The sequence below is a fragment of the Canis lupus genome, chromosome 18, assembly GCF_048164855.1.
Source record: "Canis lupus baileyi chromosome 18, mCanLup2.hap1, whole genome shotgun sequence".
Taxonomy (NCBI): Eukaryota; Metazoa; Chordata; class Mammalia; order Carnivora; family Canidae; genus Canis; species Canis lupus.
This window is the reverse complement of record NC_132855.1, coordinates 21,480,541-21,502,826: the sequence shown is the minus strand read 5'-3', so window position 1 is coordinate 21,502,826 and position 22,286 is coordinate 21,480,541. Positions and strand designations below refer to the sequence as shown.

Below are 22,286 nucleotides of genomic sequence, written 5' to 3'. Positions count from 1 at the left end.
TGGAAAATGTGTAATGCTTTATTCTCCAAGGATGTCAAGCAAAGGAGTTATTACAGAGGGAAAGTAACATATCACAGGGAATACCTACATCTCCCCCTCTTTGACACTCATGTACTTTGGCCACTTGCAAGGCAAGGTTGTTAAAGGATGAAGGAAGATGGTGTACAAGATTGACTGGCACATGGGAACACTGATTGGTGGCAACTGTTTTCAGAACCAGTGCGCTTTCTCAGCAACACCTGATCTATCTTGCTGTGAACCAGAGCCGGTTTGACTCAAGAGCCCTGATATTTTTGTTTGGGGGTAGTAAATTCTCTTAGTCTTCGTGTGCCTCAAAGTTTGACCTCACTCTTGAATGACAGTTTAGCTGAATAAAAATTTTAGGTTGTCATCTGTTTTCCCTAAGCATTTCCAGTATCTGTGGCCACTGCAGAGAAGCCTATGATCTTCACTGATCATTCCTACAATCTGCATCTTCTCTCTGGTAGCTTAATAGACTTTCTTTTATCCCTGATGTTCTGCAGTATCATTTTTATAAGTTGAAGTGTAGGCTTAGTTTTATTTTTCCTTCTTGTATTATAAAGTACAAAATCTATCTGAATTACCCAACAATGCTGGGTAATTTCCAATTGTCATCACCTTAAACATTGCCTCACTACCATTCCCAATCCAGTGTCTTCTTCTGGAGCAGAACTTGTATGTATTTGGGGGTCTTTTGATCTATTATCCACATCTCTTAACTGTCTCTGGGATGCATCCTGGGCAAAAGATGCAATGATGTTTTCCAGTTTAGAAATCCTCTCTTCACCTGTGTCCAGCCTAGAGTTTATCTTGTATGTTGAGTTTCAAACTTCATTGACTACAGTTTTCCTTCCAAGAGTTTCATTTTTTTTTATTTTATTTTTTTTAAAAAGATTATATTCATTCATGAAAGACACAGAGAAGCAGAGACACAGGCAGAAGGAGAAGCAGGCCCCATGCAGGGAGCCCGATGTGGGACTTGATCCCAGGACTCCAGGATCACACCCTGGGCCAAAAGCAGGCGCTAAATAAACCACTGAGCCACCCAGCCACCCCTTCCAAGAGTTTCAATTGGCAACTTTGTGTGCCTAATTATTCCTGCTTTTCTTCTGCCTGTTTTGGATTTATAATTTTTTCCTTTTAATGGATATTTTTCATTTATTTGCCTCTTTTAAAACATCCTAAGCACATACAATACCTTTTCCAGAGAGCTTCATCAAATTCCCATGGCACAGAGGTAACATTGAAAGACAACAAGAGTCCAGACAATGGGCGTCTCCGTGGGAACCAGTGGAGATTTTGAAGACCTGAGCTTCTTTATTATTTTTTTTAAAGATTTTATTTATTTATTCATGATAGACAGAGAGAGAGAGAGAGAGAGAGGCAGAGACACAGGAGGAGGGAGAAGCAGGCTCCATGCAGGGAGCCCTACGTGGGACTCGATCCCAGGACTCCAGGATCGCGCCCTGGGCCAAAGGCAGGTGCTAAACCTCTGAGCCACCCAGGGATCCCCGCTGAAGCTTCTTTAAGTATTTAGCTCTGAGGAAGACCTCTAGTTCCCTTTTAGCCTGTCATGGAGGCAGGTCTTGGATTGTGAGGAAGGGCATTAAGCGACCTAATGCCTAAAATAGACTTTCTCACTGATCCAGTGCAGTGGAATTTAGAGTCTAATTTATTTTCATAGACAAAATATAGAAGTGGGTCATTTCTTGAAAAAAAGAAAAAACAAGGTTACGGTTGCCACGTTAGACCTACCTACATGTGCCTCCTTTAAGAAAACAAATATGAAAGTATAATTTATGTACATTTTATCACCTGTCTTTTTTTCACTAGACGTTATATTGCGAGCTTCTTTCCACCCTTACATATTGTCTTTCACTTGTGTTAACTTCATCTTGGTCATTACTCAGATTAATTGCTCCTTCATTTATCCCATTTTTTTTTTATCTGATTGTCTTCGTTTCTTTAGCGAACTTACGTGTGAGCACCCTAACTTTGCCCTCTGGAGGGAAGCTGGAGCGTGTGCTCCTTCAGGCCTGCCTGTTGCCATAGAGACAGAGCCCGGGTGCTGCTGGGGAAGAGGAAGGTGTAAGACTTAAAAGTCTGTAAGTAGGGAGAGTGCCAGCCAGGGTATGGAGAGGAAACCACGTGTGGGTCAGGAGCTCACAGGAAACCATCCAGAAGCTGTCAAGATGTCTGAGTCCCTGAAATGCTCCTCCAGGCTGGCTTGTATTGAGGAAAGGGCCTTCTCCTGTGCGGTGACATAGCAGCAGATGGATTCGATCAGTCTGTCTCATGCAGTGGAGAGCAATGAGGAAGAACATCTGGGCTGGGTCAGGGCTGATGCTCACATGAGAAGAAAGAGACAAAGCTTCTCTTCCAATTTGCCTCCACCACAGCGACGAAGGGGGAACTTCTGAGAAGTGACCTTGTGGCCAGTGGACAGCAGCTCGTGATTATTGGAGGAGAGAAAGAATTGGTGATTCCAGGTGGACACTAAGGATGGCAGGTTTACAGTTGCACATAAAGACCCATTGGGGCCTTCCAGAGACAATCAGGGGACAGATTTGGGAAGAGAGACACTGAAGCTCTGCTCGTGAGTAGGTGACACCTCAAAGTGTTATGATTTGGGCATTAATACAGGTGTACCATTTTTTAGACTTTAGACTATTAGATGGAGCTCATTTGGGGGCTTTCATCAGTGGTTATTTTGAACCCTAGGGCATCTGTAGCACATCTGTACAAAGTAATTTTCTCAGCCTTTGGTTGGGATGTTGAGACTGATTATGGTACACATACCCCAAAAGGGTATGAAAAGGTTTACTACTCACTGGGGAGAATAGGGTGTCTCCCAAGCAGGTCTCAAAATGGTTTGAGAGAGCAGGGAAAAGAGACTGGCTTGAGGGTATTTTTATTATGTTTGGGGTAAGGCCAGGTAGGGATTCCATGTGTGTGTGTTTGAACTTCCTGCTGGTGCCAAAGTGGGGAGCACCACACTTTCTTATCAGTTTGCCATGATGTGGGATGCAAGGGGAAGAGGAAGATGTAAGACTTAAAAGCTATCAGAATATATATTTTAAAAAAAGAATCAGGCTCTTATTATATAGCATATGACCTTGTTGACATATTTATCTCGATGCAAACTAGTTGAAGCGGATGTTGATGTTTTGACATAACATACTTTCATGCAGACAAAATGGCAAGCCATTAAAGTTGAGCTTTCTTTTTAAAACAGGATTGAGCCATATGCACAAAATACACTACACTCTAACCCACCCCATCCCTGAGCCTTGCTCCATCCTACATTCTTTTCTTTTTGATCTGCTCCCAGGATAGTGCTCTTGCTTCTGCTTTCAGTAACAATGATAGTGATGCCTCCATGATCTGTAGTAGGTTCTCGTTTATGTCCCCCGGTCAGGAGGGCAGGCTGGCTGGGCAGCATCCAGGAAGTTGCATAGAGGGTATATTAAATGAGAAAAAAAATGTATCACTGTGCAGGAATTAATGCAATAGTCACATCTGGTTGGGATTGCAGAACATTTGCTCACAAAAGTCATTTGTTCCACTTTGATGGATTCAACCAAATAAAATCATGCATTATTGGCTCTAGCATGCTGCACAGGGCTGTAATGCCAGGCTATGTTAGCCTAGGGAAAATTCTACCTGTGGTAAATGAAGATCACAGAAGTCCTATTGCTCAAGTTCTTATTGTTGCAATTCATGCTTATGTAAACGCTGAGTAGCAAGATTCTTGAAGCTCTATCTGTATCTTCTAATGATGCTTATCAGCACACCTGAGAGGCGGTGAAAAGAAAATTGCCAAACACGGAAGTAATGCAAACAGACTCTCATGAAAGGGAATCCGGGACCCCTGTCAGGCTCAGCAAAACCACAGACTCAACTTCAGTGGTGTTTCTGGGTTTTGATAGGATGTAAGGGAGAGACATCTCACACAGTGGAGCCCTGTTTGGCGTGTGATCCTCTCCGGGGACCCAATCCTGGGGAATTACCAAACTGCTTCACTAGGAGCCAGCTGTCTCCTACTCCCTAGAGGGAATCCTAGGAAGAAACTTTATAAGGAGTATCAAGAGGAGGGAGATTATATAAAACAGTCTCTTGGCTGGGCAGGCACTAAACCTTGAGATGGGCAAGGAGAATCATATTAGACCCTTTGTCTCCCTGTATATGTCCATTCTGCATATGCACCTGTGTCAACACTAGCCAGATCAAGAAATAGAATATTATGTTCCTTCCAGTCACAGCTTCCCAATGCTATGACTAATAATGTTGTAGATGACTTCTGACTGATTTTTATACACTCTTTTGTATTTGGCTTCTTTCACAGAACATTATGCTGTAAGAGTCATCCATGCTGTTGGGCATAGCAAGAGTGCATTTGCTCTCAGTATTGTATGGCTACATTGCCATTTACCTCTCCTGATGTGGATGATCATTTGGCTGTTGACAGTTTGGGGATATTATAAATAGTGTTGCTATGAATGTTCCTATACATATGCAGTGAACACATATGTGCATTTATGTTGGGCAATGTATCAGGAGTGCATTTACTAGGCCATATGGTATGTGTATGTTCGGTTTTACTACGTTATACCAAAGGATTTTCCAAAATGGATCATGAGAGTTGTAGCTGCTTTTCATCCTCAGGAAAATTTAGTATTGTTAGTCTCATTCTAGTTGGTACTTTTAGGGTATATTCCTCTGAAAATTTGTGAGGCTGAACACCACATTATATGTATATATGTTCATTGTTTATTTGACTATCTTCTGGGAAGTTCAAGACTTTGCCCATTTTTCTATTGGGCAGTCTGGCTTTTAAAAAAATGATTTTAAGGGGTTATTTATATACTCTTGGATACAAGTCCTTTGTCAGATTTCATATATTCAAATAGCTTCTACTCTGGTTAATTTTTCCACTCTTTTAGTGGTATCCTTTGATGAATAGAATTTCTTAATTTTAAGGAAGTCCAATTTATCAAATTGTTCTTGATGATTAATGCTTGTTATGTCCTGTTTTAAGTCCAAAAAATAGTATCCTAAATGTTCAACTAGAAGCTTAGTAGTTTTACCTTTCACATTTAGGCCTATGATGCATCTTGAAATATTTCTGTGTGGTGTGATGTTAATTTTATTATACATTACATATATATATAATGTAAATATATATATATTTTATAAATGTGCCCCCAACATTTATGGGGCCCAGGCCAAGCATATAATGGATATATACATATGTCTAAATATTTGTAAGTTATAAATTAAGCTGACAAACTGTTACATGAAATATAATTCTTCTACCTCAACAGATCTACTTTTATAATGTCAAACTTGAAAAATATGTTCATAATCATGTTTTTATGTGATTGATATTTGGTAAAATGTCCAAGATGACTAAATTTAATTGTTATTGGGCATGTCTGGGGTTCTGTTGATGGACTGGTGATGTTTATATGAAGGATAAAATAAACACAATTCATAAATTTTTGCATATTTATCCCATAAGGTTATTTTTCTTAACTTTATTTCAACTAAATCATTAATTTTACTACTATAATGAAGATTTTTGACATAATTTGTCTTCTATTGACAGCAACAATCTAAAGAATTAAACATATATTGTAATTGTGGTCAAAAAATAAATAAAAAAGAATAAAAAGAAAAAGAAAGCAAAACAGCAACAAACAAACAAACAAACAAATGTAATTATAGTCAAAATGACCAAAATTAGAACGGAAAGTTTCGGCTGTTTTCCAAAAGTTCTTTTTCTTCTAAAACATTCACTATCACCTGTTAAAAAGCAAAAAAATAGACCTCGAGAGGCTGGTGGAGTCAGTGGCAGGAGTGGCCAGAGATTCCCACCACAGGTTGTGAAGCTGAGCTCCCTGTGATGGGCAGATGGGTCCTGGCTGCAGAGATGCTCACTGACTGCCTTAAGCCCTGGCATTCGCACAACAAGGACAACTTCTCTCTGGGAGACTACATGGTTTCTCCTGGAAATGAGTCCAAGGAGACTCCCTGTCCCACATGTACTGTTGGCAACAGAGAGCATCCAAGATGGGAAGAAAGGGAACTAACCTAGAGAGGTCAGTTACTTGAGATCTGTACATCAGAGAGGCCAGCCAGGTCACTAGCCAAATACAACCAAGTGAATGGTCCCAGACAACACACATAGAAGAAGAACCACCTAGCTGAGTCCTACTTGAATTTCTGCTCCACAAAATCATGGGGAAAAAAACAAAAAACAAAAAGCCCCAAAAACCCAAAAGCAAAAAACACACATGAAAAACCAAAAAAGCTGAAAAAAAGGGAAAGAAATGAAAAAAGCAAAAATAAAGTGTATATATTAAACATAAGATTTATTAAATTATTTAAGTAAAGGGACACTTTTTGATTTTTTTGAAAATTAATGAAATATTTAATATTTTCATACAAACAAAATTCTTCACAATTTCAGTGTTCAATGCCAATTTAATTGCCACTACAAATAATCAGTATCACATTTTTCTCTGGTATATCTAAACCCACATAGAAATTTAATAGCAATTCAAATTGCTTAATACTGCAAAAACATCTAAGCTGCCATGAGCAATTGCTGCAAATACTGCTCCTTCCCGGGGCCTCCAAAACATGGTCTGAAACACAAAGAGAAGCAAGAAAATGGATACCTGGTGCTACTGAGAAGTGATACTTTGTTATGCGGATTTATTGTGCTCCTATCAACTAAAGGGACAGATTTGAGAGGTTATTAATTTATCTTGTCTGCTACCCAAGGTTGCTGCTGCTCAAATTCTTCCTGCACTTAGAAGCAGTAAGTCTCTCTCTCTCTTTTAAAGATTTTATTTATTTATTTATTTATTTATTTATTTATTTATTTATTTATTTATTTGAGAGAGAGAGGGAGAGAGTGAGCAAGCAAGGGGGAGAGTCAGAAGATGAGGGAGAAACAGACTCCCCTCTGAGCAGGGAGCCCGATGTGTGAGCTCCATCCCAGGACCCTGGGATTGTGGCCTGAGCTGAAGGCAGACACTTAACTGACTGAGCCCCCCAGGTGCCCCAAGCAGTAGGTCTCAGATGTCGGATGTCGGCAATGATATCACCTGCAGACCTCACTGCATTGACACTTTGCCTTCAGGCTGAAATGTGTTACATGCTAAATACTAACACATTGAAAACTACCTGATGTTTATCCATGTGGCCAGGTTAACTGTTAACTTATTTTCTATAGAACTCAGGTTTAAACCTGATCTCAGTCTCACGCAAAAAGGTTCCATTGTTCCCCATAAAGGGCTTGTCCTCTAGGGCCACAGAGCAGGACTATGCAGGTTGTACCTTTGAGCAACTCTAGGGGGCACACTTCACAGGGTAGTAAGTTTTCACATATTTTAAATGATGGTTTGGCCGCAGATGGCAGTAAAGTGTCTCGATGAAAGAGAGCTCTTAAGAAATCCTCACAAAGGGCTTGCAGTAGGGTTGGGTCATTGTTTTCCCCAGAGGAAAACTTCTATAAATGTTTAAAGCTCTCCTAGACCAACTATTCACACACACACACACACACACACCAACCAAACAAGTTTTATAAACTTACAACTTCTTTTATGTAAATAGTAGCATACTATATACTATTTTCCACTTTTCTTTTTTCACGTAATATGTCTTAAAGATCTTTCGATGTCAATGCATACAGACATTGCTGTGCATGTACCGTAGATTATTTAAACATTCCCTGATGGTGGACATCGAATGTGCTTCCAGTCTTTTACTGTTACCAACAATGCTGCGATTCCCATCCTTGTACGTACATATTCTCAATCACGTGCATAAGGGTTTCTGTAGAAGAGATGCCGAGAAGCGGTACCGCTGGCCTACGGGTATGTACAACTTGATAGGACACTGCCAAATCACTCTCCAGAACTGTTTTTCCAATTTACACTCTCATAAGTAGAGCATGAGAATATCTATGGTCAACATGTGATACCCTCAATTATAATTTTTAAACTAAGCTGAGTGTTGAAAAATGGATTCTCCTTTTATGGTTTATCAGCTTTTGCTACTTTTGTGGAATTTTCTGTTCATGCCTTTAGAGCTTGCCTCTTACTTTGTCTACATGTTTTTGAATGTGCTCTTTAATATTTAAAAGGTTCAGAAGACTATAGAGGGAGAAGTAATCTTCCTCCCACCTTTGCTCCTCCCATCAACTCCCTACTTCTCCTCACCAAAGTGTATCCTTCCAGAGGTATTTTATACATATACACTGACTGGTTATTTATTTATCTATTTATTTTTGACTGGTTATTTTTTAAAATGTAAGTGCGTGTATGTCCCTTTACAGAAAACTGTATACATGAATATAAGAGTATCCTCTTCTGCAAGAGTTATCACAATGAGATTTAGATATTAGGCAACCAGTTATTCAGGAAAGTTGAGGTGTGCATTAGAAGCAATAACATGGGGACGCCTGAGTGGCTCAGTAGTTGAGCATCTGCCTTTGGCTCAGGGCGTGACCCCAGGGTCCAGGGATTGAGGGGATTGAGTCCCACAACGGGCTCCCTATGAGGAGCCTGCTTCTCTCTCTGTCTAGGTCTCTGCCTCTCTCTCTATGTCTCTCATGAATAAAGAAATAAAATCTTAAAAAAAAAAAGCAAAAATATGTAAGTAATGCTTATGAAGCTCCATTTTACTCTGTTGCAGTGCCAGGCTAAGTACTTTTAATTTCAACCCTTGGGTAGATACTACTTTATATATAGATAAGAAGATTGAGACTTGGAGAGACAAAGTGATTTGCCAGGTCACATGGCTGCTGAGTAAAAGCTTCGGGATAAAAGCAGAGCTTTTGGCTCTGGAACCACTGCACTCTACTACCTCCACATGGCGATTGGCTGTAATGCACCCATAATCTAGAACTAGTACCACGTGGATAAAGTAGAGGCTACCCGTTTTGCAGAGCAGGAACCTCTACTAGCTCCTCCATCCAAGAGGGGGGCTTCTCCATTGTCCTCTTGCTCTTTGGTTGACTGTTGGTGCTAATTATACCATGTGACAATTTGTATCAAAGGCCAGGAAATTAGATGTTTTGGGACTGGATTCATGATAAAGATATGCCCTGTCACCCTAAGTTTTGTTGTTCATTTTTGGTCAGTTTTAGCCAACCAATTTATTATTTTTAGTTTGTAATAATAAACTCTGTTAGTAAAACCAATGGTTTTAAAATGGAGTTCTTGGGGCGTCTGGGTGGCTCAGTCAGTTAAGCATCTGCCTTGGGCTGGGGTCATGATCTCAGGGTTCTGGGATCGAACCCCACAACAGGCTCCCTGTTCAGCAGGGAGTCTGCTTCTCCCTCTCCCTCTGCTCCTCCTCACCGCTTGTGCTCTCTTTTTCTTGCTTGCTCCCTCTAAGTAAATAAATAAAATCTTTAAAAATAAATAAATAGGGATCCCTGGGTGGCGCAGCGGTTTGGCGCCTGCCTTTGGCCCAGGGCGCGATCCGGGAGACCCTGGATCGAATCCCACGTCGGGCTCCCGGTGCATGGAGCCTGCTTCTCCCTCTGCCTGTGTCTCTGCCTCTCTCTCTCTCTCTGTGTGACTATCATAAATAAATAAAAATTAAAAAAAATAAATAAATAAAAAGCAAAATGGAGTTCTTAATAATACAAAGCTTTTTTTTTTTTTTTTTGGTTCTTTCGTTTTTAGGGAATGAAACTGTTAGCTATTTTGATAGAGCAGGATGACAGACCATCACTGCAGCATGCATCCATGGGTGGGGCCTGTGGAGTACGAGGCAAGGTACCCACCGCTCTGCTTGGTGTGTGCTTCTGTTGGTTGTGAAATAATACAAAAAAAATTTACACACACACACACACATACACACATCTCTGCCTCAGCTTTCTGGCATAGGATTCCTAAGATCTTTGTAATTTCCTAAGTGATAAGAACATTTGGAAATCTGTTCTAATATTTGGTTTCGACCCTGGGTCATGACACAGAGCTCCTAAATCCCTTGGAATTTCCAAGATCCTTTGGAGTGCCTTTTGTTTTAATGAGGCAACTCTGGGTGGGTTCATGGATAGCTTCAAGATGGAGGCTGATCACCAGAAAGACCAGACCATGGTTAGAAGCTTGGAACTTTCCACTCTATTTCCTATCCTTTAGGAAGGGGAAAGGGACTGGTGTTGCAAGAGAAGATCATACCACATACCACTAGCCTGGGAGAAGATAAAAATTCAAAATCTGAAGTACAGTTTCTTCTGGTGAAGATATATCACTTTTGCACCACCGTTAAGTCTAAAAATCCTAAATTGAACCATCATTAGTCAGGAACCATCTGTACAGGTGACAACTTGGAACTTGCACTTGGCACCTGAAGTGCAGGCAGTCTCTCAAGGGACTGAACACTTAACCTATGGCATCTGACACTCCGTGGAAATAGTGTCAGGGCTGAATTGAATTGTAGGACACCCATCTGGTGTTGCAGAATTGCTTGGAAAACCCACACATCTGGTGTCAGAAGTGCTGTGGATGTGGTAGTCACGTGAGAGTAAAGGAGAAACATGGGAGAGTTTATTTTTATACGGTTGTGTAAAGACAAGTGACCACATAGCATGTGGTATGGTGATAATTCCCATTATATACGTGTTAGTACCTACTGTAAATACTGGTCTTCTGACCTGCATTTTCTTTTCTTTTCTTAAAGTTTATTTATTTATTTTTAGTAATCTCTATACCCAGTGTGGGGCTTGAACTCACAACCTAGAGATCAAGAGTAACATGCTCTTCTGACCCAGCCAGCCAGGCGCCCCCTGACCTGTGTTTTCTATTCACAATAAAACACGAGGATGTGTTCTATATTCTTAGTGCTTCATCTTTGAAACAAAAATTTCGATTAGCCCTCGTTCAAACTTCTAAATAGTTTAGATTGAAGAAAATCTTAAATTGTTTACAAACTGACTAAACAGCTCTCTAAGTAGATTAGGATATTTTCAATATTGAGTCATCAAATACAGAAATAAATTGGATGTTGATCCTGATAGGACATTCCAAAAATCATTCACAAGTCCCTGATTTCAAATGCTGGTGTTCAACAAAGCAGCTTCCGGTGGTCTTGGATTTCTTTGTGATATACAAATGTTACAAAATCAAAATTTTCAAATAAATGTATAGTAATGCAATATTGTTTATACTGGTTTTATAAAGGGGGTTCATTTTTATTTTATTTTTAAGATTAAAAAAAGATTTTATTTATTTGAAAGAGAGTGAGGGACAGAGAGAGCATGAGGTGGGGGAGCGGGAGAGCCAGAGGGAGAACCAGTCTCCCCACTGAGCGGGGATCCCAATGTGGGGCTCCATCTCAGGACCCTGGGATCATGACTTAAGCCAAAGGCAGATGCTTAAAACCACTGAGCCACTCAGGTGCCCCAAGGGGGCTCTATTTTAAAAAGGATCTCTTGCTAAAAACATTTGAGAACCACTAACATGGACCATAGTAAAGAAGATGTTGTAGGATTCTGAGAGAGTAGAGCTGGATAGGAGAATGGAGAGCAGAAGGTGAGGAAGCAGCAAGATCTGACCACAGTGAAATGCATGGGACTTGGGTCTGTGTGGATCGGGGAAGGGAGCAGGTCAAAGGCAGTGCCGATGTTGGTAGAATTGAGGCCTTTAACTGAGAGAAAGGTAGTTCTCTAACAAAAATAAGGAAGATGGAGTGGATGGGTTGATGGGTGAGAAGTCTAAACCCCTTTATCTTACAAATAGGTAATCAGGCTCAAAAGTTTTCTTTAGTCATTGTTTGGCAGGGGTGCATAAGACAGGTATTTGGAAAAAACATGTTAGATTAATGGTCAGAGTCGTTATTTTTATTCATGTTAATCTGTCTTTATACTATTCCAAAAAGATTATGATTGTAAGATCAGAAATAAAAATCCAAGTGATTTGCAATTTGTTTACTCTTTTTGCTCACATCCCTTATTGTTTGATGAATGATAAAAACTGTTTTCTGCACATTATATCTACCGTGACAATGTTTTTCAAGAAGGCAGGCAGGACCGTTCATGCCAATTTAAAGATAAAGAGTTTTTAATGTTTATGTATAGTATCAGTTAATTAAAATTTCTGAACACTGAGTCCAGGCAACTTCCATTTTTACTGTCTGTGGATTTTGTAATTTGCCCAGGGGTTGGAGGAAGAATTCAGTGTCTTCTTACTGACTTTTGAGCTAGAGGCAGGGTACTGGAGGTGGCTTTCCTTAATATGTCTACTAAGGGCAGCTTGGAGATGGAAGGGATTAGAGAAAGGATCAAATTATAATAACAATTGTAATAAAATCATAATAGTGTCATAGTAATAAATATATTAAGTACTTATTATGTACCCAGAAGAGTTCCAAGAATTTTACTTGGATTATTAAATACAAATTTTTTTGAAGTATTTTACCTTTTTTTTTTTTTAAGATTTTATTTATTTATTCATGAGAGACAGAGAGAGAGAGAGGCAGAGACACAAGCAGAGGGAGAAGCAGGTTCCATGCAGGGAGCCCGATGCAGGACTTGATCCCAGGATTCCAGGATCACACCCTGGGCAGAAGGCAGGTGCTAAACGGCTGAGCTACCCAGGCGTCCCAACAAAGTCAGAACCTAAAAAGGTGGTAGTCACTTAGCTCCATCCTCTGGATTCAGGTTGCACATTATAATTTTAAGCCAGTAACACCAGTAATACCATCCAGCTGCTACACCCATGGAATGGATTAAAATACTCCATTATTGCTTCATTCTATTCTGAATTCTTTTTGTTTTCTTCTGTTCTGTTAGGGTCATAATTCTTTTTTTTTTTTTAAGTATTTATTTACTTACTTAAAATTTAATGTGCCAACATATAGTATAACAGCCAGTGTTAATCACAACACTGGCTCTCCTTAATGCCGGTCACCCAGTTACCCCATTCCCACCTCCCCTCCAGCAACCCTCCTTTTGTTTCCCAGAGTCAAGAGTCTCCCATGGTTTATCTTCATCTCTAATTTTCCCCCACTCAGTTTCTCCTCCTTCCCTTATGATCCCTTTCACTATTTCTTATATTCCACATATGGGTGAAACCATATGATAATTTTCTTTCTCCCATTGAGGGTCATAATTCTAACAGATATTTAAATGACCTCCTATAGACTCCCCAAAGATTTTTTTGCTACTCTGTCTACGGTTGTAAAGTTGTGCTTTGGAAATGATAATATTCAGAAAGTTTTTAATTTTCCAGAATCTCTTGGGATCTTAGACATACACTGCATTTTGTTTTCCAGTCAATGCTTTTGTGGGGCAGAGGAACAAGAATTTGAAACATACACTTTAATTTGATTTTCAAAAGCGATCATGTTTACACTCACTGTGTATTATGACTTGTGTGCGATTTTTAGAAGTTAAATAGCGATGTTAAAAACAAGACACAGGCCCCAGATGGAGTCAGTTATGGTAAGCCCCACACCACCAAACTGAGACCTCCTTACAGTTCTGCTGTCTCCCAGAAATGTAATCTTAAACCAGTCAATCAGGAATAATCTGGTTAGCGCCGGCTAGGGACTCTGCTTGAGAGGCCCCTGCTAAGCCCTAAAGGGAAATAACCCGTGCACAACCAACCTGCTTTTTGTTCCCATAACTTGTCCTGCTCCCTTCTGCCTACAAAATCTTTCATAGGGTATAGCTCCTCAGAGCTCCTTTCTAGCTGCTAGTTGGGATGCAGCCCGATTTGTGAATCGGTGAATAAAGCCAAGAAAATCTTTAAAATTTACTCTGTTAAATTTTGTCAACACCAGTGCATGCATGTTCAGGATCCAGGACGTTAATACGCTAACATTGTAGATTTAGAAGTTTTGTTATGCCGAGTCAGTTTAGGTGTGGAGGACAGATACGCACATTTTTCTATTGGGCCTGAAATGGCCCTGAATGATAATCTGCAGCCGGCTGTGTCGCTCGGGAAAATTCGTGCTTGTAAAAATGATGTATGAAGCTACGTTAGCATTCTGGCCCGTGGTCATCCAGGTGCTGTTTAAGCGATTCTGGGGGTTTCCCAAGCGAACAGGTGGGCCACACTCAGCCCAGGGTGCCATTTGGGAGATGGTTTCCTGATTCGGGCCCCTTTGGCACATCTCATTTCTTGCCCCCTAGAAGTTTTATTAACGAAAAATTTCAAACATACAGCAAAGCTGAAAGAATTTTACAGCGAACACCCCCATAGGGGCCACCGCCTAGGGTGCACCTTTCTAGTTGGTCCCAGATCTATCCACCCGTCTCTCTCCCCGGGCATCAGGCCCCCGGGTCACTAAGGGGGCGGGGTTAGGAGGCTCCCGGCGGCTGGCAGGCGGCGATGCGGGAGGATGCCGCTCCCTCGCGGGCTTTGGGGGACGCGCGGAGGGGGCGCGGAATCCGGGCTCCGGGGCGCCCCCCGGCGGCCGCCGCGCTCGCGGCAGCCCCTGCGGGCCTTCGGCGGCGGGAGGGCGGGGCTCGCGGGCGGCGCGGGGCTGCACCTGCGCTGCGCGGGGCGGTGCGGCGGCGGCCGGGGCGGCGGAAGCGGGCGGCCGGGCGGCCCCACGAGGTCTGCGGGCGCCGAGCGCGGGCGCGGGGCCGCTACGTGCGCGGGGCGCGCGGGGCTGCGCTCGGGGGCGCTCCTGGGCGCTCGTGGCCGCCGCCGCCGCGCCTTTGAGTCAGCAGAGTCCGCCGGCTCGGCCCTGCGCGGAGGAGCCGTAAGTGGCAGGAGCCCTGCGGGGTGGGCACCGCGGCGAGCCCGCCGCGCTCGTCTCTCCAGGGGGGCCCGCTGCGCCCCCATCACACCCCCCCGGAGCCGCTGCCTGCGGGCTGGGAAGAGCTTGGGGCGCCCGGGATCGCAGCGGGAGCTGCCGCCTTCCCGGCAGGGATGTGGGGGGAGGAAGACGTGGTCGGCTCGGTCGCCGGCCGGCGGGGGCTTGGAGCGTTACCGCTCCGGAGCGTCCAGGGACCCCGGGGAGAGGGAGGGCGGAGGCGGGAGCCGGGGTGCCAGAAAAAGTGCTCGGACACCTTACACCAGGCCGGGTGGGGTGGGTTTGTTTTTTTCTTGTTTAAAACCCACCAAAGGGGTGGCTCTGAGTTTAGAAATCGGGAAGGGTAGGCGGGGGTTTGGGATTGCGGGATTGAGGGAAGAGGCCCGACCGAAAACCCACGTTGACTGGTGATGATGGTGATGGTGGTGATGGTGATGATGGTGATGATGGTGATGATGAGCAGCTTTGGTGCCGCGGGAAAGCAACAGCCTGTTTTTCAGTTCTGATGCGTCGTACTTGTGTGAGGTTACGCGGGTTATTGTGGGCAGTGGGCACCGGCCCGCGGGGCAACCCGTCCCGCCCGAAGGGAAGGGCGTCTGCTCCTTGCAAGACACGTTTACTTGTAAGAAGGATGGAATTGGACATTTGGAGCAGGATCGAGGCTTTCACGTGACCTCCTTCAAATCTTCCGTTTTAAGGACGGGGAAACTAAGGCCCGGGGAGGGGTGGGGGGAGACTTTCAGCCCAGATGGAAGCAGAGACAGGCCTAGATTGCAGGGGGCATCTGACTGCCACCCTGGGGTGGGGCGCGGGGGTGGGGGCGCGGGCTCGGGCAGGGGCGGGTCGGAGTGCAGAGCTCGCTGGCCTCCCCCGGGGCTGCTGCGCCCGGCAGGGGTCGGGGGGAGGCCGGGGAGAGCCAGCGGGAGCCGCGGGAGGGAGGCGCTGGGCACGGGAGGTGAGGGCGCCTGTCCTTGTGCCAGTCGCTTCCAGGGCTGGCTCTTCCTCGGGCCTCTTTTGTTCCGAGCAGCGGTAGACTTAAGACGGACCACTGGGGATGCTCTGGATAAAGGTCCAAAAATGAAATCCCCTTTAGAAGTCAGTGTATGAAGAAGGGAAGCAACGTGATGAGCACCGACTTCTATTGAGCTGATCATCCTGTTTCTTCTGCCGCCCATTTCACAAGGTCCCAGTGCCGACCATCCCGGCTCCCGGGTGAGGAAATTGGTGTGGGAAGCCTGGGGACCTACCCACCTGCTCAGGTGAGGCGGCCCCTCACCAGGGGTCCTTGCTTCGCACTGCACTTTTCTCCGGGCCACTCTTGGCTGTGGGGAGAACTTCCTCTTCTTCTACTTAGGGGAAGGCCTCCTGGAGCTTGATGTCCCCAAAGTAGATATAAACTGTTATTCTCTGCTAAATAAAAATGTATTAGTGCAAGACTGACGTTTGTGTTCTAGATGGCAGTTTTCACGTGGCTTCAGAGCAGTCTTGATATCTTTTTTTCAGCCTTAGGATCTCTATTTTCGTTTTAAAAAGGTTCACTTTGTTAGTGAAGCTATTGTAGGAAATGGCTTCTTTTTTCCTCTTTTGGTGTCATTGCTGTGGTTTAACAACCACTTGCGAAAAGCTTAGAACTGGCTGAGACTGGGGTCCAGCCTCTGTAGTCTTTCATTTTGGAGAGTGGCAAGAAGGGCTTTTTGTCAAAGTCAGGGTTGACCTCTGTGGAGGATACCCTAATTTTAGACTGTTACCGCCCACCTCTGTTCTTTCTCTTGGTAAGTAGTAAGTATGAATCAGCATTTATGCTCTCTTAGCCCTGTTCGAATAAGAGATAGTACAGGTTTGTGATTACGAATTGTGGTTTCAGACTCATCAGAGTTGAAGTCTTGACACAGTCATTTGCTAGCTGAGGTACTATATCGGCAGGGCACACTGTCTAACTTAGCCTTTATCCGGAAATTTAAAAACAGGTAATGATCACCTTTCCCTCCCAGAATTGTTAATAGCAATAGCTGACATTTATTGAGCATTTACTACATGGTAGGCATGGTGAGAGTTTTTATGTGACAGCCTCATTAATCCCCACAAAAAGCTTATGAAGCAGATCCTATTTACATTTGGGGGAAACTAAGGCATCAAGATATTTAAGACTTCCCTAAACTTCACAGCTCACAGTTTTAACCACTCAGCAAATGTGTGCCACCTTTCTGTAATAGCTGATAGTTACTTAGGGCTCACTATAGGCCAGGCCCTGTTTCAATACCCTATGTATATTATTAACAGTCCTTGAGATTGGTACAACCTCTACCCCTCACCCTCCTTTTTTTCTTTCTTTCTTTCTTTTTTTTTTTTATTACAGATGAAGAAACTGTGGCACAGAGTCCAGGGCAGACAACTAGTTAGTGATGGGGCCAAGATTTGAACTGGGCAGCCTGGTTCTGGAATGGGTGCTCTCAACTAGTCCCCTGTAAATGTATGTGAAAAGGCTGAGTCAGGCTTCAATCAAAGCAAGTCTTTTTTTTTTTTTAAGATTTTATTTATTCATGAGAGACACAGAGAGAGAGGCAAAGACATAGGCAGAGGGAGAGGCAGGTTCCCTGCAGGGAGCCCGATGCGGGACTGGATCCAAGGACCCCAGGGATCATGCCCTGAGCCAAAGGCATATGCTCAACCACTGAGCCACCCAGGCTCCCCAAGGGCAAGTCTTAATGGCACTTTGATTTATTTTTCCCTAACTAACTCCTCCCTCCTCCCAGTATCTGCAGAGGAGATGCTCCCAGTTTTGCAAATGATTCAACTTCACTTCAAGTTTTGTGATTCTGTATATATTTGTTGTATTCTCTGTTATTTTTAACAGCTTGTGGTAGGTCTCCGTGATCTTGAGCCTAGGAATACAGATACAGGCTTTAGGGGATCTATGAGTCCCCTGAAAATGTCTGATTTTATACTCAAGTGCAAAGGGGCATTATTCTGAGTGCACAGCTTGCTTCCGATTCTTAAAGGGTCACCTGTGGTGGAAAGCAAGGTTAGAAATGATCATTCTATTCCAATAATCTCATTTTATGAATGAGGCAGCAAAGGCCCTTTGTAGAGGCAGAGTAACTTAATCTGAACTACACAGCTAATTAGAAATGGAAAGGGGGCTAAAACCCAGGTCTGCTGGGCTCTTCTACCCCTCACACTCACTTGTTTCCCTTTGGAATAAGTAAGTGGTGCCAGGTGAAGAAATTATGAGATGCCAAAAGACTCCCTCCTCTCCTGCTGGGTTGCCGCAGTATGTGAGGCCAGCACATCTTTCTGGAAGTGCCTCTCAAAATACAACATCCTTTGGCATGTCACTTTATTAGCTGAACCACTTTACTGTGACTCAGGAAGGGCATCAGCAGCTCTGAAAGGTATGAGCCGGGAGCATAAAAACTGGGGAGAAAATGGGGCAAGGTTCAGAACACACATCAGTTGAGTCACAAAGAGGCTGTGTGGGCCTCTGGGCCAAATTGTAGTGTCAGAGCATTTTTCTTGCGAGGTTTGTAAATTCAAAATTCCATGAAGTCTGAGATTTCTGTGTAGCATGTGAGTCACTAGGAAGTAAGGCCATCCTCTGGCCCAAGGCTGATGCTCCAATGACTAAGCAAGACTGAAAGGTCTTGAGATCTTTATTAGTTTAAGCCAACCCTTTAACTTTAATTTTTACAGACTGATGAAGTTTACCTGGAAAAGTAGCTTTGTCCTGGGAGGCAGTACATTCTGAAATGAATTGTTCACCCAGATTTCAAAATGTAGCCTACGGGACCAGGGATGGGGAGTCCAGAAATGGTTGTGTTGTGAAGACAGGAATTGAAGGTATGTCAGAAATGACTATGGTTAAGTCTGTTGAGACGGTTGCCTTACCCCATTCATAAAAATACAGGAATTCCATTTAAAGGTTAAATGTCAAAACCGAATTACAGACATTAAAATACATACGTAGATGAGATGGGTTTTTAAAAATATTTTATTTATTTATTCATGAGAGAGAGAGAGAGAGAGAGAGAGAGAGAGGCAGAGCCACAGGCAGAGGGAGAAGCAGGCTCCATGGGACTCGATCCCGGGTCTCCAGGATCATGCCCTGGGCTGAAGGTGGTGCTAAACTGCTGAGCCACCAGGGCTGCCCCTAGGATGGTTTTTAAAAATAACTTTGGAGTTATTTATTGGAGTTTGACGACTTTAATAAAACTCAGAAACCATAAAGGAAAATATTGATTTAATGTTATGAAACATTATACTTCTGTAAGAAAAAAGATGTCATAAACAAAGTTGAAAGGCAGATGACAAGTTAGTAAAGCCAATACTTGCAAGACAGATAACAGGCATAGAGTCTTGGAAATCAATAGAAAAAAGAAAATCTGATAGAAATATGGGCAAAGGCTATTAATAGATAATTCACATTTGTAATATGAAAATGTTTAAGTTTATTAATAACCAGATAAATGATCTGTGCCCACTGTCCCCTCCATTTGGCGGCTCCTCGGCCCATCCTGGGTCCTCTTTTGTTTCTCCACATTTTCTCCTGAGATCTGCCATTTTCAGATGTTTTTGTGCATAAGAATGATCTGGGAAACTTGTTAAAACAGATTTCTGGGCCATATCTCCAAATAGTCCAGTGGATCTGGAATGAGACCTGAGAATCCGTATCTTGATTCCCATGTGATCCAGATGCAGTGACAAACACTGGACAAGCCAGTTTTATTCATTTCCGTGATTTTAAACCACTAATTCCTGGATGTCTGGCTCTCTTGTGAGCTCCAGGATGATGCAGTTGACATTGAATCTGACTCCTTGGATGTGTCATGCACATTTTAATTAACCTGCCCAGCAGTATTGATCATCCCCTCCCCAGTTTTGTAGGGCCTAACACTTAGGCAGTTTGGGGGCCCTCTTTAAGAAGGAGAACACAGCATTTTGAATGCAAAATGCAATACAGGACCATGGAGGTGTCTGTGCAGATTGTGACCTCAGAAACTGGAGCTTCTTTAACTTGTTGGTCATCCCTCCTCTGCTCTCCAGTCTCACCCAACCTGTCAGCCTCCTCCCTTGCCCATCTGAAGATACTATTACTGCCATCCGTCCATTTGTCCAGGCTAGCTCGGGGAGCCATTTCCTCACCCCATCTCTGAGCCAGTTCAGTGGCTGATTTTCCCATCTACTTGTGCTCAGTTCCTTGCCCCAGGTCCCCCTGAGCTCAGGCTGCCGTCATGCACGTTCGTCTCAGCTTCTGATCCCATCTCTTGTTCCACTCTGCTCCCCACACAATCTAGTTTCCCAAATCAGCCAGAGTAGTTTTTTTTAAGGTTTTATTTATTTATTTGAAAGAGAGAGAGCACAAGCAAGGGTAGGGGCAGATGGAGAAGCAGGGTCCCCTCAGCAGGGAGCCTGATGTGGTGCTTGATCCCAGGAACCTAGGATCACGACCTGAGCCAAAGGCAGATGCTTAACTGACTGAACCACCCAGGTGCCCCAATAGTAATCTTTTTTTCTTTAAAGATTTATTAGAAGGGGGAGTGGTATGGGAAAGGGCAGGGGGAGAGAATATCCAAGCAGACTCTCACTGAGCATGGAGCCCGAGGAGCCATGAGATTGGGACCTGAGCCAAGAGTTGGATGCTTAAATGACAGAGCCACCCAGGTGCCCCCAGAGCAATCTTTTTAAGAATATACATTGCAACCTGTCATCCCCTTGATTTGCCCAGCCCCACAGGGTGGACTGGATGGTCCCTGCAAGTGGCTGAGACTGGTGGCAGGGCCATGAGTATAGGGTGGGTGGGAGAGGGTCAGGGTGGGGTCACACTACAAGAGCTTGACGTTTTGAGGACTAATTTCAAAGAGGTCGGGGTGCCTCTGGAGAGGCATTGTCCACTCCTGCTTGTTGGGTCTGTCCCAGTTTACCACCTTTCACTGAGAGAAGCTGGGTGCCACATAAGACCTGTGGAGTGCAAGCAAAGTCGGGGTGGATGTCCCTTCATTCTTTGCTTTGGGATGCGTTCCTGTGGTGGTTTGATGTTAAGCAGGATAATCAGGCTGTTTAATTAGTTTTAGGGGAAGAAAGGCACATTCTCTTTTAACCCAAGTGGCATCTGGGGGGCCTCCTGTTTCTTAGAAAACTAACAAACCTTGGTGAGAACCCACAAGCCCACGGCCCAAGGAGTTCCAAAGTCCTCTCAGGTTTTCTGCAAGTGGGTGCACCCTAGGGTGCGAGTGGGTGAGGGCTCCCCTGCTGTCTCTGCTCTACCTTGGTGTCAGCGCTGATGTACTGATGGAGTGATCTGTGCCACCGTGTACGTTGCTGGCTCAGTAGACTTAACTAGGTTAGGGAGAAGTCAGCCCATGGGGCTCCTAACCTACCCTCTCTCTGCTCTGAGCCCTGCCCCTCCCTCCCGCCTCACTTACCTCTGAGTTCCAGGCTTTTCCCTCTATGACTATGGCTACTCCCCAGTTCCTTCCTCAGACTTATGAACCCAGACAGTTCAAAGCGCAGAGCACAACAAGCTGCTTTGTATGTTGGAGACCTGGGCTCCTTAAGAATTAGAAATACAAACACGCAAAGAAGAGTTTTCTATTGCCTGGCAATTTTCTTCCCTTTTCTTACCATCACAGTAGTTCTCCATATAGTAGAGTAGCATTTGGAAGATCTGGGGAGGAAGGTAAAAAGGGGAGAAGGCAGTTGTCCTTGCAGCAGCCCCAGGTCTCTGGCTGGTTTGGGGGTGGTGTGATCATAGCTCCAGGTTCTGGTATCTCAGAGCAGGAGACACAGAGGCTTATTATCAGCTACCTCTGGATGACCAGACCCCCAGAATCTGGGCTACCTTCTGCTCAAACACACATGTAAGTTCCTATGCCAGGAAATCAATGCAATGATTTACAAGGAAACGCAGACCGGATGCAGGGTTTGTTTTTTTTTGTTTTTTTGTTTTAGTTAGCTCATTTCCCTCACAGTTGAGAAACCTTGAAAAACTGTGACCTCTGTTTTGAGAATTTTGCTACACTGGTTGTAAACAAACACACATCAGATGCCCTTGGATTGCAGTCAGTGCTTTGACCAATAAGGAATAATAACTTTGGTATTCTATCCACATTAAAAAGGACTCTCTATATGGCTTATCTTCACCTTTTTTGATCAGGGTCAGGCACTGGATATCCCTGGGGAAATGACTGGCTGCAGGCCATGGTCAAGGGACGTGTTGCACACATGTGGGCTGAGTTTCAGAGCGTATAGATCTAAAATTTTCTGCCTCTAAAATGTTACTGTTCCATCTGACAAAACAGGTACTTGAAGAGAACAGTTTTTATTTCATTATTATTATTTTTAAAGATTTTATTTATTTATTCATGAGAGACAGAGAGAGAGAGGCTGAGACACAGGCAGAGGGAGAAGCAGGCTCCCCGTGCGGGACTCGATCCCAGGACCTCGGGATCACATCCTGAGCCAAAGGCAGACACTCAACCACT

General features: G+C 43.8%; 1 protein-coding gene across 5 annotated transcripts in view; it reads left to right on the top strand.

The window, feature by feature from the left end:
* Window positions 1–14,613: 14,613 nt before the first annotated feature.
* SNX10 (sorting nexin 10) overlaps window positions 14,614–22,286 on the top strand; it is a 74,132-nt gene continuing 66,459 nt past the window's right edge. The window contains exon 1 of one of the 5 annotated variants that reach the window (XM_072783691.1): window positions 14,614–14,754. The gene's annotated coding sequence lies outside the window, so the exon portion shown is untranslated. Of the gene's footprint in view, window positions 14,755–16,018; window positions 16,068–22,286 lie in introns of those variants that run through there. The other 4 variants (XM_072783695.1, XM_072783692.1, XM_072783694.1 and 1 more) reach the window with 4 other exon arrangements.